This window comes from Lotus japonicus, chromosome 6 (genome assembly GCF_012489685.1).
Source record: "Lotus japonicus ecotype B-129 chromosome 6, LjGifu_v1.2".
NCBI classification, from domain to species: Eukaryota; Viridiplantae; Streptophyta; class Magnoliopsida; order Fabales; family Fabaceae; genus Lotus; species Lotus japonicus.
Window position 1 is genome coordinate 58,843,364 of NC_080046.1, and position 17,304 is coordinate 58,860,667.

The 17,304-nt window shown below is 40.7% G+C and overlaps 1 long non-coding RNA gene across 2 annotated transcripts; it reads left to right on the forward strand.

The window, feature by feature from the left end:
• Positions 1-1,417: 1,417 nt before the first annotated feature.
• LOC130723867 (uncharacterized) lies at positions 1,418-3,780 on the forward strand. Of its 2 annotated transcripts, none has more exons than XR_009014373.1 (2): positions 1,418-1,788; positions 3,416-3,780. It is a non-coding gene; the product is annotated as an uncharacterized LOC130723867 (long non-coding RNA). The 2 variants fall into 2 exon arrangements; XR_009014374.1 differs by lacking the exon at positions 1,418-1,788 and adding an exon at positions 1,798-2,379.
• Positions 3,781-17,304: the final 13,524 nt, after the last annotated feature.

Below are 17,304 nucleotides of genomic sequence, written 5' to 3' on the forward strand. Positions count from 1 at the left end.
CTTCCATCCCAATTCACACCTCTTCCACTTCCACCATGTAAGATCAAGTTTTGATCTAGTAGTACAACTCTATGTTTTGATGATTACAAGTTAACCTTTTGATATGAACAATTGTGGTACTCTAACGTGTTTTTCTGAGTGTGCTATTTACAGGCTCTGACCTCAACTCAATCTCACACAAATCAGAAGCACTGTGTATAAAGAGTGACCCAAGCAACGCTTTCGCATTCACCATGTTCAGTATGAACAGTGGAAAAGCTTCAGAAGTTCTGAAGCTATACAAACTCTGATGTGGACTCAGTCGCTAGAAGCTCTGAAGATCCAGAAGTTCTGATAACCAAGAAACACTGAAGGTTCAGATGTTCTGATGGTGTAGAAGACTCTGAAGATCCAGAAGCTGAATAGTGGAAACTCTGAAGTCCAGAAGCAAGAAACTCTGAAGGCCATGTTCTTCCCTCTGAGTTCAGAATCAGAAGATACAATGGTCAGAGGATCTGTGCTTTCCCTCTGACTCTGATCAACCGGCTTCACAAGTTCCAATATGAAGTATTCCCCTGATCAGAAGTCTCCTAGGTTAAAAGGTCAAGTCGCTATCCAAGTACAAAAGCAAGTGTACCTTCCTGACGACCTACCTAACGTTCTCAGCCACAGCAGAAGCTGGATTTTCCAGAACTGCCCTCCAACGGTAGCATTTCCCATGCAACGCTCAACCCTAATCCTTGGAGTATATATAAAGGCTGAAGATTGAAAGAAGCGGCGAAGAAACTAAGTAGAAGCAACATACACGCGCAAGACATATTCAAAATATTCTAAGCTTTCTTTCATCTTGAAATTCATTGTGTTTACTATAAGCTTTTTAGAAGCACTTTCTTTGTAAACAAGAACTTCATATACAGTTGTATAGTTTGCCTTTAGGAGATCAAGGTTGATCGGATCCTAGAGAAGACTAAGAGAGTGAATCTTAGTGTAAGCTAAGTCAGTGTAATTGTTAGTCACTTGTAGGTTTCAAGTGCAGTTGTAACTCTTACCTGATTAGTGGATTGCCTTCATTCTAAGAAGGAAGAAATCACCTTAACGGGTGGACTGGAGTAGCTTGAGTGATTTATCAAGTGAACCAGGATAAAATCCTTGTGTGCTTTTCTATCTCTTATCTTTAGCACTTAAGTTCTCAAAAGATTTGTCAAAATCTTTAAGGTGGAAGTTTTGTTCTGAAAACGTTATTCAAACCCCCCCCCTTTCTACCGTTTTTCATACCTTCAATTGGTATCATAGCGCAAGTTCTGATTACCACACCTAACAGTGTTCAGTGATCCGGGCCGGTGTGAAAAACAATGGCTGCCACCACCAGTGAAACTCAAAGAGATGGTTACTGTAACACCCCGTTTTTAATTAAAATAATGTTGGTATTTTATTTTAATTAAGATTATATTGTATGGGGGTTTAATAGGTGATATATTAATACTTTAATGAAATAAAATAATTTTTTTGTGATGCTGAGTGTGTTTTATGAAATGGAAGAGAGCTAGGGGGTGAAAGTTAGGATTAAAAATAGAGACAAGGACTAGGAGAGATTTTAGGATTTTTAGTTTAGCCCTTGAGGAATTAGGTTTAGATGGTTTAATAAGGATGGGGAAGCAGCTAAAGAAAAAAAAAATAAGAAAGAAGAGGACGCGTGAAAGAAGGAGAAAAAAAAAAAAGAAGGTTGTGCGTGAAGTAGCAGGAAGAGATGGAGAGCGGATCGGCTTCGGAGAATTCGATCGGGAACGGGGAGCTGCACTCAATCCAAAGGTAAGGGTGGGATTTTGAGTTTCTAATGGAATTATGGTGAATGATATTAGGGATTTGGGAGATGTAGAATTGTTTCTGTTAATGATGTTCTGGAAATCTGATTTGAAATCCATTGATTTTGGGATTTTCTTTTGTGTGATTGAACGGGGTGAGGGCAGAACCATAGTATGCTAGGAGTTTTGGGTTGAGGTTTCCTTTTGATTTTCTTTATGATCACGCACATAAGGACTGTTAGGTAGCATGCTTGTTAGGTTTTGTGTCTTGTTTGATGAGAAACAACTTTAATCACTTATTTTGGAACATAAAACGGACTGGTCATTTTCCTGGTATGAACCGTGACTTTCGAAGCCTTTTAGAGCCTGTTTAGAGTGCTCGAATAATGTTGCGTTGAACTGAGAAAGTGTAGGCCTTTGAAAGAGCTTTCTGGAATGATATGGTACATAATTTTTGGTTGAGAGACGAGGTCTGTAAGTTCAGTTTAGTAAACCATGTTTTTCTGCGCTCTGTATCTGCTATCTCTGCCAGTGAACTTCAACGTGATTTTTCACCTTGTTAATGTGCCCAGAAAATTCTTTGATGAACTAGAAAGAGGTAGAGTTTTCTGTTAGCTTTTCAAATTGAGGTCATTTGTAATTTTTGAACAAGTAACGAATCCTGTAGGTTATCTCTACTGAAATATGTTTCTGCTGTGAGCGTAATTCCTGAACTGCTATATGATTTATGCACGGATTTGATGATGCTGTGCTGCTATCCAAAATTTCCTGGGCTGGACAGTACACTTCGAGACCTGTTTTCGCCCAGTTAGAGTGCTCAAATGAAGATGTGATCAACTAAGAAATTGTAGGACTTTAAGTTAGCTTTCTAGGCATATAAAATACATGATTTTTGGTTCAGTAACGAATTCAGGAGACCGCTTTTAGTGGCTGGTGTTCCTGCTGTTTTTCCAGATTACGGAAATTCTGATTGTTTTGGAAATATAATTAGATTTAGCTTACATGTTGTATGAAAGTTAGTGTCTTTATGTTCCATGTATTAGCTATGAGAATGATGCATGTGGCTGAACACCTTTAGCATGAAATCCATAATTTATTTACCATATGTGATAGCTTCTTCCATGATTGCATGCTTAAGTGAGTTGTTTCATTGATTTGGTGCCAAAATTGCCTAAGATGTCAGGGTAATTGTATAGTTGATAAAAATGCATGTGTGCTGAATTGTGTTGTTTTAAGCGATGTTAGTGATGTAGTGATATAGGCGCAATGCCTCATGTTGAAGTGATGATTATGAGATGTATACGTCCTTTTGAGTCGCATAGCATCTGCATACTCTGTGATGGCCTGTATTGGCGATTTGTGATGAAGGCTTATGCCTTGTGCCTCCAATAATTGGCAATTCGTGATGAGGGCTGAAGCCCTGTTGGTACCACATACATATGCATAGTCATTGTTGTGTTCGAATTGTATCCGAGTCGATGACGTTATTTGTGACTGTTTTAGTAACTGAGCTATATGAATATAAAAAGAAGTGGTGTGGCATTAATCTAGCATATTTATTGTCATTCTTATATTTATGATACTCGATATCTCACCCCTTCTGTTTGAATGTTACCCTTGTTGGTAACGTGCAGGTAATTAGGAGGAGTAGTCTATAGCCTTTATTTCGAGTTGGAGTCCTTGCTCTGATACGTAGCACTCGGGGGGGAAATGGACGCTTGTTTTCCTTCTGTTATAATTTGAATTAAGTTGTTATTTGAGAAGTTGTTTCTGTTTTAAGTTGTGGGCAAGATACTATGTTTTCTTTAAGTTTTAAAGACACTGGATTCGCTGCATAACTATTTGTCAAAGTGAACTAGTTCAAAGACTAATTAACTGTCACAAGAGCATTTAAGTTTATTTATGAGTTCATCTCAAAGTTTATGTGCTATGTATCTGTTACAGGAGCATTATGATAATGTTTTAAGTGATTATGTAATGCCCCATGAGTGTTAGAATTTTTATCACTCTGATATTTGCAATACATATACCGTTTAGAATTGGGGTGTTACAGTTACAACGCAAAGCCTCCTATGTTCGATGGTCAAAGGTTCGAATATTGGAAAGATAGACTGGAAAGTTTCTTTCTGGGTTTCGATGCAGATCTCTGGGATATTATTGTGGATGGCTATGAGCGTCCAGTTGATGCAGATGGCAAGAAGATCCCAAGGTCAGAGATGACTGCAGAACAAAAGAAGCTGTACTCACAACATCACAAAGCAAGAGCAATTCTTCTAAGTGCTATTTCCTATGAGGAGTACCAGAAGATTACCGATCGTGAGTTTGCTAAAGGCATTTTTGATTCTCTGAAGATGTCTCATGAAGGAAACAAGAAAGTCAAAGAATCAAAGGCATTGTTTTTGATCCAAAAGTATGAATCCTTCATCATGGAGCCAAATGAGTCCATTGAAGAAATGTTCTCCAGATTTCAATTGCTTGTAGCTGGCATACGACCTCTCAACAAGAGCTACACAACAAAAGATCATGTCATAAGGGTCATCAGGTGTCTTCCTGAAAGTTGGATGCCTTTGGTGACTTCAATAGAGCTCACGAGAGACGTTGAGAATATGAGTTTAGAAGAACTCATCAGCATTTTGAAATGCCATGAGCTGAAACGCTCAGAGATGCAAGATCTGAGGAAAAAGTCCATAGCCTTGAAATCCAAATCTGAAAAGGCTAAGGTTGAGAAGTCAAAGGCTCTTCAAGCTGAAGAAGAAGAATCTGAAGAAGCATCAAAAGATTCTGATGAAGATGAGCTGACTCTGATCTCCAAGAGACTCAACCGCATCTGGAAGCACAGGCAGAGCAAGTTCAAAGGCTCTGGAAAGGCAAAAGGCAAGTATGAGTCCTCAGGCCAGAAGAAGTCTTCAATCAAGGAAGTCACATGTTTTGAGTGCAAAGAATCTGGGCACTACAAAAGTGATTGTCCAAAGTTGAAGAAAGACAAGAAGCCAAAGAAGCACTTCAAGACCAAGAAGAGTCTGATGGTGACATTCGATGAATCAGAGTCAGAGGATGTTGACTCTGATGGTGAAGTCCAAGGACTCATGGCCATTGTCAAAGACAAAGGAGCAGAGTCAAAGGAAGCTGTTGACTCTGACTCAGAATCAGAAGGAGATCCTAACTCAGACGATGAAAATGAGGTATTCGCTTCCTTCTCTACCTCTGAACTGAAACATGCTTTGTCTGATATCATGGATAAGTATAACTCTTTATTGTCTAAGCATAAAAAGTTGAAAAAGAACTTATCTGCTGTCTCTAAGACTCCTTCTGAACATGAGAAAATTATTTCTGATTTGAAAAATGAAAATCATGCTTTGGTAAATTCTAACTCTGTGCTTAAGAACCAGATTGCTAAGTTAGAAGAAATTGTTGCCTGTGATGCCTCTGATTGTAGAAATGAATCTAAGTATGAAAAGTCTTTTCAAAGATTCCTAGCTAAAAGCGTGGATAGAAGCTTAATGGCTTCAATGATCTATGGCGTAAGCAGAAATGGAATGCATGGCATTGGCTATTCTAAACCAATTAGAAATGAGCCTTCTGTGTCTAAAGCTAAATCCTTGTATGAATGCTTTGTTCCCTCTGGTACCATATTGCCTGATCCTGTACCTGCTAAAGTTGCTAAACATCCTCTTAAAAAGGGATCTTTCTCTATGACTAAATATCATGCAAATATTCCTTTAAAATATTATGTTGAGACACCCAAGGTGATCAGAACCTCTGGGGTAACTAACAAAAGAGGACCCAGAAAGTGGGTACCTAAGGACAAGATCATCTATGTTGCAGATATCCTTGATAGCTCCACTGAAACACCAATCATGGTATCTGGACAGTGGATGCTCGCGTCACATGACGGGAGAAAAGCGTATGTTCCGAGAGCTGAAACTTAAGCCTGGAGGCGAAGTTGGCTTCGGAGGAAATGAAAAGGGTAAAATTGTTGGTACTGGTACTATTTGTGTAGATAGTAGTCCATGCATTGATAATGTTTTATTGGTAGACGGCTTAACACATAACTTATTGTCTATAAGTCAATTAGCTGACAAGGGTTATGATGTTATATTCAATCAAAAGTCCTGCCGGGCTGTAAGTCAGATCGATGGCTCTGTTCTGTTTAACAGCAAGAGGAAGAACAACATTTATAAGATCAGATTATCTGAGTTGGAGGCTCAGAATGTGAAGTGCCTTCTGTCTGTTAATGAAGAGCAGCGGGTATGGCATAGACGGTTAGGGCATGCCAGTATGAGAAAGATTTCTCAGCTGAGCAAGCTAAACCTTGTCAGGGGCTTACCCAATCTGAAGTTCGCTTCAGACGCTCTTTGTGAAGCATGTCAGAAAGGAAAATTCACAAAAGTCCCTTTCAAGGCAAAGAATGTTGTCTCAACCTCAAGGCCGTTGGAACTTCTGCATATCGACCTTTTTGGACCAGTGAAAACTGAGTCTATAGGTGGCAAGAGATATGGGATGGTTATCGTTGATGACTATAGCCGCTGGACATGGGTAAAGTTTCTAACCCGCAAGGATGAGTCTCATGCTGTGTTCTCTACCTTCATTGCTCAAGTGCAAAACGAGAAGGCTTGTAGGATTGTGCGTGTCAGAAGTGACCATGGTGGAGAGTTTGAGAATGACAAGTTTGAGAGTCTGTTTGATTCCTATGGAATTGCACATGATTTCTCTTGTCCCAGAACTCCTCAACAAAATGGTGTTGTTGAGAGGAAGAACAGAACTCTTCAGGAGATGGCTAGAACCATGCTCCAAGAAACTGGCATGGCTAAGCACTTTTGGGCAGAGGCAGTAAATACAGCATGTTACATTCAGAACAGAATCTCTGTGAGACCAATTCTGAATAAGACTCCTTATGAATTGTGGAAGAACATAAAACCCAACATTTCTTATTTTCATCCTTTTGGCTGTGTTTGTTATGTTCTCAATACTAAGGATAGATTGCATAAATTTGATGCTAAGTCTTCTAAGTGTCTATTACTTGGTTATTCTGATAGATCTAAAGGTTTTAGATTTTATAATACTGATGCTAAGACTATTGAAGAATCTATTCATGTTAGATTTGATGATAAGCTTGACTCTGACCAGTCAAAGCTAGTTGAAAAGTTTGCAGATTTAAGCATTAATGTTTCTGACAAAGGCAAAGCTCCAGAGGAAGTTGAGCCAGAGGAAGATGAACCAGAGGAAGAAGCTGGTCCCTCTAACTCACAAACTCTGAAGAAGAGCAGAATCACTGCAGCTCACCCTAAGGAATTGATTCTGGGCAACAAAGATGAACCAGTCAGAACCAGATCTGCCTTCAGACCCTCTGAAGAGACCTTGCTGAGTCTGAAAGGATTGGTGTCCTTAATTGAACCCAAGTCCATAGATGAAGCTCTTCAGGACAAGGATTGGATTCTGGCAATGGAAGAAGAACTGAATCAATTCTCCAAGAACGATGTTTGGAGCTTAGTGAAGAAGCCTGAGAGTGTTCATGTTATTGGAACGAAATGGGTATTCAGAAACAAGCTAAATGAGAAAGGAGAAGTAGTCAGAAACAAGGCAAGGCTAGTTGCTCAAGGCTACAGCCAGCAGGAAGGAATAGACTACACTGAAACATTTGCTCCGGTAGCAAGACTGGAGGCAATTAGACTGTTGATCTCCTTCTCAGTAAATCACAACATAGTTCTACATCAGATGGACGTAAAGACTGCCTTCCTAAATGGTTATATCTCAGAGGAAGTCTATGTTCATCAACCCCCAGGTTTTGAAGATGAAAAGAAACCAGACCATGTGTTCAAATTGAAGAAATCACTCTACGGTCTGAAGCAAGCTCCCAGAGCATGGTATGAGAGACTTAGCTCATTCCTTCTGGAGAATGAGTTTGTAAGGGGTAAAGTAGATACAACTCTTTTTTGCAAGACTTATAAAGATGATATCTTAATTGTGCAAATTTATGTTGATGATATTATATTTGGTTCTGCTAATCAATCTCTATGCAAAGAATTTTCTGAGATGATGCAGGCTGAATTTGAGATGAGTATGATGGGAGAATTAAAGTACTTTCTGGGAATACAAGTTGATCAAACACCAGAAGGAACATATATCCATCAGAGCAAGTACACTAAAGAACTTCTGAAGAAGTTCAATATGCTGGAATCTATAGTGGCCAAGACTCCAATGCATCCTACATGCATTTTGGAGAAAGAAGATAAAAGTGGTAAAGTATGTCAGAAGCTCTATCGTGGAATGATAGGTTCACTTCTATACTTAACTGCATCTAGGCCAGACATATTATTTAGTGTTCACTTATGTGCTCGTTTCCAATCAGATCCAAGGGAAACCCACTTAACTGCTGTTAAGAGGATCCTAAGGTATCTGAAAGGCACCACTAACCTTGGCTTGATGTATAAGAAAACATCAGAGTATAAGCTTTCAGGTTATTGTGATGCTGATTATGCTGGAGATAGAACAGAGAAAAAAAGTACTTCTGGAAATTGTCAATTTCTGGGAAGCAATCTAGTCTCATGGGCAAGCAAGAGGCAATCAACCATTGCACTATCAACTGCAGAGGCAGAATATATCTCAGCAGCAATATGCAGCACTCAGATGCTCTGGATGAAACATCAGCTGGAGGATTATCAGATCCTTGAGAGCAATATCCCAATTTATTGTGATAACACTGCTGCAATCTCGTTGAGCAAGAATCCTATCTTGCATTCAAGGGCAAAGCACATTGAGGTAAAGTATCACTTCATTAGAGATTATGTGCAGAAGGGCGTACTTCTTCTGAAGTTTGTTGATACTGACCATCAATGGGCAGATATCTTTACAAAGCCCTTAGCAGAGGATAGATTTAATTTTATTCTGAAAAATCTAAACATGGACTTTTGTCCAGAGTGAAGATGGATCAGAACCTCTGACTATGATACTTCTTGATCAGAAGATGTCTAGTCCAGAAGGTAACTCAATCAGAGTGTGTGTGCCCACTGGTACTGACTCTGAAGCTGAGACAACAACACGTGTGTCAGAATTTCTGATGCATAATTCCTTGTGCCCGTGTGACAGTCTGTTATGACTGCGTGTAGATATGCTTATCTCTTGTGTGTGATTGTGTATTTTACTGTTACTATCTATCTTTAATTTTCAACCGTTGATCTTACAGTGCTTTTTGAATCAACAACGGTTATTTGATAAAACCCACTATACACACACGTTCTCGTTCACTTCCGGTTTTCACTCTCGCACTCTCTGCTTTTCAAAACCGCCTCTTTCTTGATTTCTCTCTCGATCTCTCTTCATCCTTCAAACTTCATCTTCTACCTCAAACCTTCAACCTCTTCAAAATGGTGAGACAAACCAGAAGATCTACTGCAGATACACCTCAGTTCCCTCACATGGAAGTTGGTTTGGCAACGGGTCAAAGGGGCTCTGAGAACCCGGCACAAGAACAAGTTCAAGTTCAAGAGCAGATTGTTCCTATTGCAGAACGGGGCTGTGCCGTTCACTGCGTATTTGCTCCTGAGGAACTCCAAGTCCTGGCAGAATGGAGATTCAACCTCGACAACCTGGCTGCAAATGGGTATGATCTTCGTCCTGAAGTTCAAGCTCAAGGTTGGGGAAACTATTTCAATCGACTTCGAGGACCGGTGTATGAGAAATTGGTAAAGGAATTCTGGAAGCACGCAGACTGCGATGACACTCAGGTGGTCTCTCACATTCTTGGCAGGAAGATCATTATCACTGAGAAGTCATTCGTGAATCTGCTAGGTGCAGATACTGCTTATGGGTATCGTTTCCAACTGACGGAATCGAAGCTGAAACCCAGCACCAAGGACATAGTCAACCAGGCTCTGTACACCACCTTCAAACCGGGCAAGACGAGTTACAAAGTGATGGATCTTCACCCCAAACTCAGAATCTGGCACAAGATCCTGCTCAACTGCATAAACCAGAGACCGAAGGGCAGTTCTCCAGACTACATCAACTTCAACCAGAAGGCGATGCTGTTCTTCATTCAAGACAAGGAGAAGATCTGCCTTCCCTACTTCCTGTTCTCCTACTTAAAGGAATGCATCCGGAAGTCTCGCACCACCGCCTCCATCAAGTCTGCAATCAAATATATCCCTTTTGGGAGGCTGCTCTCAGACTTTCTCATTGAAAGCAACTTGGTGCAAGATTTGATCGATGCTGGTTGCACAGAGGATTTGAGCACAATTGTCAGTGATGTCTTCACTGCAAACTCCTTGAAGAAGATGGGCTTAATCCAGAAAAAGATTGCTCCTGCTCATGAAGACTCATCTTCTGAGATCAGAGGAAGAAGAATGCCTCTGAATGACTACCCTCTGTGGACTCAAGCAGACCATCCTGAAGCCATCAGATGCTATGTTGAAGACCTCAGGGCTCAAGGATTCGAGATTGACCTTGATGATTTCATCAGCAGACTACCGCCAGCTCCAGAGTTTCCTTCTCCTCCAAAGAAGAAAGCTCAGAGGAAGATGGTTCTGGAAGAATCCTCTGAAGAATCTGATGTCCCTCTGGTCAAGAAGACGAAGAGAAAGCCTGATGATGGTGATGATGATGATAGTGAGGATGGTCCTCCAAAGAAGAAGCAGAAGAAGGTCAGAATCGTGGTGAAGCCTACTCGGGTGGAACCAGCTGTTGCAGTGGTCAGAAGGACTGAACCTCCTGCCAGAGTGACTCGATCATCAGCACATTCAAGTAAGCCTGCACTTGCTTCTGATGATGATTTGAATTTATTTGATGCACTCCCTATTTCTGCCTTGCTTCAACACTCCTCAAATCCCCTCACTCCTATTCCTGAATCCCAGCCAGCCGCACAAACCACCTCTCCACCACATTCCCCAAGATCTTCCTTCTTTCAACCTTCTCCTACTGAAGCATCACTCTGGAATCTGCTTCAGAACCCAACCTCTAGGTCAGAAGATCCAACATCTCTCCTTACCATTCCGTACGACCCATTATCTTCTGAACCAATCGTCCAAGACCAACCCGAGCCCAACCAAACAGAACCACAACCCAGAACGTCTGATCACTCTGCTCTCAGAGCATCAGCACGTCCTGCTGCCAGAACCACGGATACAGACTCTTCAACAGCCTTCACACCTGTATCCTTCCCAACCAATGTTATTGACTCTCCTCCCTCCAATACCTCTGAATCAATTAGAAAATTCATGGAGGTTAGAAAAGAAAAGGTATCTGCCTTGGAAGAGTATTACCTTACCTGTCCAAGCCCTAGGAGATATCCTGGCCCTAGACCTGAACGTCTAGTTGACCCAGATGAACCTATCTTGGCCAATCCTATCCAAGAGGCAGACCCCTTAGTTCAACAAGCTCACCCTGTCCCTGACCAACAAGAGCCCATTCAACCAGACCCTGAACCTGAACAATCAGTGTCTAACCAATCCTCGGTTAGATCACCTCACCCTCTGGTTGAAACTTCAGACCCTCACCTTGGAACCTCTGAACCCAATGCTCCCATGATTAACATTGGTTCTCCACAAGGTGCCTCTGAAGCCCATAGCAGCAATCACCCAGCCTCTCCTGAACCCAACCTCTCCATAATTCCCTATACTCACCGTCAACCCACATCTCTCTCTGAGTGCATCAATATCTTCTATCATGAAGCCTCTTTGAGGCTCCGCAATGTGCACGGTCAGACTGATCTCAGTGAGAATGCTGAAAATGTGGCTGATGAGTGGAACAATCTGAGCACTTGGCTAGTGGCTCAAGTTCCAATTATGATGCAGCTCCTGCATGCAGAGGGCAGTCAGAGCATTGAGGCTGCAAAGCAAAGGCTTGCTAGGAGGGTGGCTCTTCACGAACTAGAACAGAGAAATAAGCTTCTTGAAGCTATTGAAGAAGCCAAGAGAAAGAAAGAACAAGCAGACGAAGCTGCACGTGAAGCAGCAGCTCAGGCTGAACAAGCCAGACTTGAGGCAGAACGTCTTGAAGCTGAGGCTGAGGCAGAGCGACTTGCACCAGTTGTGTTTACTCCTGCTGCTTCTGCTTCCCTTCAAGAACCTCAAGCTGCTCAGAATGTTCCTTCCAGCTCTACTCAGACAAGCTCATCCAGACTCGACATCATGGAACAACGTCTTGACACTCATGAATCCATGCTGATTGAGATGAAGCAAATGATGATGGAACTTCTGAGACGCACTGACAAACCTTAGTTTTTAGGATCTCTTCTTTTTCTTCTTTTTCGTTAACTTTGTTTTCCTTTTGTTAAACTCTGTTTCTTTTTATTTATTTATTCTCTTTTGTTCGTTTGTGATTATATATGCATATATATCTATATACTTATGTCACATATGTTTGCAAAAGTCTTTTTTATTCATTGTTCTATGTTTACATCATATTTCTTTACATCATATAATCTAGAATGGAGGATCCCTCCTCATTCTTCTGCACTCCTGGCGCTGCTCTGACCTATCCTTCTCCAGACGCTCCAGTACATGCTGGATGTTGTTGAGTCTGACCTTTAGCTCATCTTTCTCCAGAATCTCTTCTGAAGTCCTGAGCTTCTTTTCCAAGATTTCTTTTTCTTCCAGCAGCTTGAGTTCAAGCCGGCTGAGTTCTTGCACCTCCTCCACGAAGGCAAGAAATTCCTTCAGGTCTCTCTCCAACTCTGGACGCAGGTCCTCTTCCAGCAGTGTCCGTGTCAGCTCCGCGATGGTCGTTGCACCCTCTGGATGCCTGATGTTCAGGAACAAGTCCTCTTCAAACGCCTTCTTCCTCAGATCTTCTAGTGCTACGTTGTATGATGCCATTTTTTTTCTTACTGAAAATTATTCGAGGTGTGAAGCTTACCTTTCTCTCCAACGCTTTTTATAGGCTTCACTTTCTCTCTGAAAGTTAATGCTATTACAGTTTCTCGAGGTTAAGTTCTTGGTAACTGACCCTTCTATTTACTCACTTGACCGGTGGTAAACGTTCATCCCTTGCATTAACTCTTCTATTTATTTTCGCCTAACTCTGATTCTTACATCGTTTTCATTTTCTTTAAACTTAGACCTTCTCTGAGGGGGAGTACCTTGTACTTCAAGCTAAGTTTTTCACACCCCAAGCTTTTTGCTTATGACAAAAAGGGGGAGTAAACCCAGTTTTTGATGTGTAAGATGTGTTAGTGTGATTTATTTTTCTTTTGGAGAATTTAAGAGTTCCACCTTCATGACCATAGATGTGTCACTGGACAAATACAAGGAATACATTTCACTTCTTCTGAAGTGATTCTAAGTTGACTCTGATACCCAAGACTCTGATACCTTGTCCATGACTCTGATCACTTATGCGCTCTGATTATTCGTTTTTCATCTATGTCATAAGCTTCTCACTCTGAACTCTTATATTTTTTAGCTCAGAATCTAGACTTTACTAACGTTTTCATCAAGTATTAGATTCAGGGGGAGCTAAGCTCAGAATCAAGGAGTGACTTGAATTCAGAATGAGCAAGATAAACTATTCACATCAGGATAAGTATTATTCTATATCTCTAAACTCTGAGTGAATTCAGTTTAATGTTTAAGAATTGTTCATCAAAAATCTTAGTTTTGTCATCATCAAAAAGGGGGAGATTGTAAGATCAAGTTTTGATCTAGTAGTACAACTCTATGTTTTGATGATTACAAGTTAACCTTTTGATATGAACAATTGTGGTACTCTAACGTGTTTTTCTGAGTGTGCTATTTACAGGCTCTGACCTCAACTCAATCTCACACAAATCAGAAGCACTGTGTATAAAGAGTGACCCAAGCAACGCTTTCGCATTCACCATGTTCAGTATGAACAGTGGAAAAGCTTCAGAAGTTCTGAAGCTATACAAACTCTGATGTGGACTCAGTCGCTAGAAGCTCTGAAGATCCAGAAGTTCTGATAACCAAGAAACACTGAAGGTTCAGATGTTCTGATGGTGTAGAAGACTCTGAAGATCCAGAAGCTGAATAGTGGAAACTCTGAAGTCCAGAAGCAAGAAACTCTGAAGGCCATGTTCTTCCCTCTGAGTTCAGAATCAGAAGATACAATGGTCAGAGGATCTGTGCTTTCCTTCTGACTCTGATCAACCGGCTTCACAAGTTCCAATATGAAGTATTCCCCTGATCAGAAGTCTCCTAGGTTAAAAGGTCAAGTCGCTATCCAAGTACAAAATCAAGTGTACCTTCCTGACGACCTACCTAACGTTCTCAGCCACAGCAGAAGCTGGATTTTCCAGAACTGCCCTCCAACGGTAGCATTTCCCATGCAACGCTCAACCCTAATCCTTGGAGTATATATAAAGGCTGAAGATTGAAAGAAGCGGCGAAGAAACTAAGTAGAAGCAACATACACGCGCAAGACATATTCAAAATATTCTAAGCTTTCTTTCATCTTGAAATTCATTGTGTTTACTATAAGCTTTTTAGAAGCACTTTCTTTGTAAACAAGAACTTCATATACAGTTGTATAGTTTGCCTTTAGGAGATCAAGGTTGATCGGATCCTAGAGAAGACTAAGAGAGTGAATCTTAGTGTAAGCTAAGTCAGTGTAATTGTTAGTCACTTGTAGGTTTCAAGTGCAGTTGTAACTCTTACCTGATTAGTGGATTGCCTTCATTCTAAGAAGGAAGAAATCACCTTAACGGGTGGACTGGAGTAGCTTGAGTGATTTATCAAGTGAACCAGGATAAAATCCTTGTGTGCTTTTCTATCTCTTATCTTTAGCACTTAAGTTCTCAAAAGATTTGTCAAAATCTTTAAGGTGGAAGTTTTGTTCTGAAAACGTTATTCAAACCCCCCCTTTCTACCGTTTTTCATACCTTCACACCACAACTGAACCTGTACCTCCTTTCAATCCCTTCATTCAAGGTATTGTTCAAAGTGAGGCTACTCTGAGAACTTTGGTTCAACAATTCACTCCCAAGCCTCCATCCACTTCACAGACCCTCCTAATAACTCAAACTGGTGAGATCCCTGCTGAGGAAGAAAAAGAGGATGATGATGTTCAGATCCTCGAACCGCCCTTCAATGTGAAGCCTTTTCAACAAATAGCTTCCAACTTTGAAGACCAGCTTCAAGATGCTCCTGAAACTTCCTATGTGTCTTTGTCCAACTATTATGCAGTAAACTCACGGGATCTGAGTTTTACCTCACCTGAGAAGACTGCTACCTGAAGGCAAAGACCAGTAACGATCTCTGAAGCAGAGCATATGGATGAATCAGATCATTCAGGCATAGAAAAGGACCATGAGATTGATTCTATTCCTTCAGAACAACCCAGACCTGATAGCTCAAATGCTTCAAGCTCCAATGCAACCAGAACTCCTCAGCCTGTTCTGACCTTGGCAACCTCCTTCCGACCTCAAAATCTTATTCAACTCATTCAGGAGTTCTCTAAAGAGGCCGCCAGAAGACTGAAATGGTTATATCAGGTAACTGATAATCAGTTTGATGCCTCTCTTGTTGATGGTCTATGGTCTGCCTTCAGAAGGTGGTCAGAAAGCAAAGCTTATGAACTTCAGAAGCAGCTTAGCAGGGAGAAACGTCTAAGAGTTCATGATGCATCTGAGAGAGCCTATGAGCAAAGGCAGAGAGTGCTGCACAGAGTCTGTGAACCCTTGAGAAGAGCTATGGCTGAAAGACAATATGTTGTTTCTAAATGTACCTCAGAAGATGCTGAGATGATTCCAGCAGAGGTTGCAGAAGACAGCTCTGACGGCATAGTCATTCTGGAAGATGCAGATGCTAATGAAGTTGAGAAGCAAGGGCCAATTCAAGTTGATACTGAAATGTCATCAGAGGCTGGAGTTGCTACTCATACTCAAGCTCTAGAAGTTCCTACTTCAGCTCCAGCTCCAGAAGTTACTACTCTTGCTGCCAGAATTGACCGCATTCAAGATGATCAGCAGAGACTGTTTCAGATGGTTGAGCAACAAGGACTTGTTCAGATTGAACAGAGCAGGCAGATTCAGGAATCCTCCCGCAGAATGGAAGATATGATGAAATTCCTGATCGAGCATCTTCCCTCTTCTTCCAAGCCTTGAAACCCCTCTCATCTATCTTGCATGCATTTATTTTTATGAGTGAATTTATTTCATGTTGACTGTGTTACATTCTTATTCTATTATTCAATGCACCGTCCACTTAGTAACTCACATGCTTTTATGATTTGATAAGTTTTATGCATGTTTTTCTGTTACTTTTCCTCCTTATAATCTCTGCAATCCTTCTTCTCCATCACACCGCAATTCACTTCACATCAGTCATTTCACTCTCGCCTCAAATCTATTTCAAGAATGACTTATGTAGACTTAATTTCTGAACTCAAGACTATGGTATTTGACCAAGTCTTTCCGTGGAACGTTAATCTATCTACTTCTCAGATTTCTCAAGCTCTTGAGAAGATTGAGAATCTTCTGAAATGTTGGCTAACATCCCATCAGACTCATTGTCTTCAGAATCTTCAAGAAATTCTGAATGACCTCCTTCGTCTGACCACTCGCCGGAAGAACATTAAAGATCAGTTCCAGGGCATTTGTATGCTTCTGGAATATGAAGAAGATCAAAACGAAGCGGATCAAGATGCGGTCCGGGAGAATGAAGCTCTGAAGGAAGACCTGGCTACCCAGATGACCTCAATTGATCAGGACGTTCGTCCCCTACATCTTCAACTTCTCTCCATGAAGAATTCTCGTGCTTTCCTATGTATATAGGATTAGTTTTCTTCATTCCTCTCTATCCTTTGTACTCTTTCTCCGTTCATCAATAATAACAGCTTCCCTTGCATCATTTACTTGTTTGTTATTGTTGTTTGTGACTTTGTTTTTCACTTTTTTTGATTATGACAAAAAGGGGGAGTACATAAAATGGTTTTGATAAACTCTTTTATATAATATAAAACCAGTAAGAGGAGAATAAGTATTAATTACTTATAGCACATAGATATTGTCAAGCGTCTCAAATAAGGAATACATTTTGTTCATATTCTGAACTAATTTGCTTCTGACGCCTTATTCCAATTATATCTGGACAAGTCTTATGTGATCTACGCAAGTTCTGAACCATCACTTCTGATGAGTATACATCCTGCTACGCGTATCTTCTGATCACATCTCCAAGACTCCGAATCTAGACTCTTCATCATCTCATCAAGTCATAGATTCAGGGGGAGTCAGGGGGAGACCCCAGCTCAGAATCAGGTGTTATCCCAGATTCAGAATGAGCAATACTAACTGTTACACAAGGATAAGTTTAATTTCTGATCTCTTCTCTCTTGTGTATTCAGTTTATTGTTTAAGAATTGTTCATCAAAATACTTGTTTTGTCATCATCAAAAAGGGGGAGATTGTAAGATCAAAGTTTGATCAGTGGTTGCATCTCTATATTTTGATGATTACAATTAAGGTTTGTGATGATGAACAATTGTGGTACCCTAACGTATGTCTTTTTTAGTTGTGACAAACAGGTTCTGAATCTGACCCAAGCCTATTTATTCAGAAGAAGAAGAACCA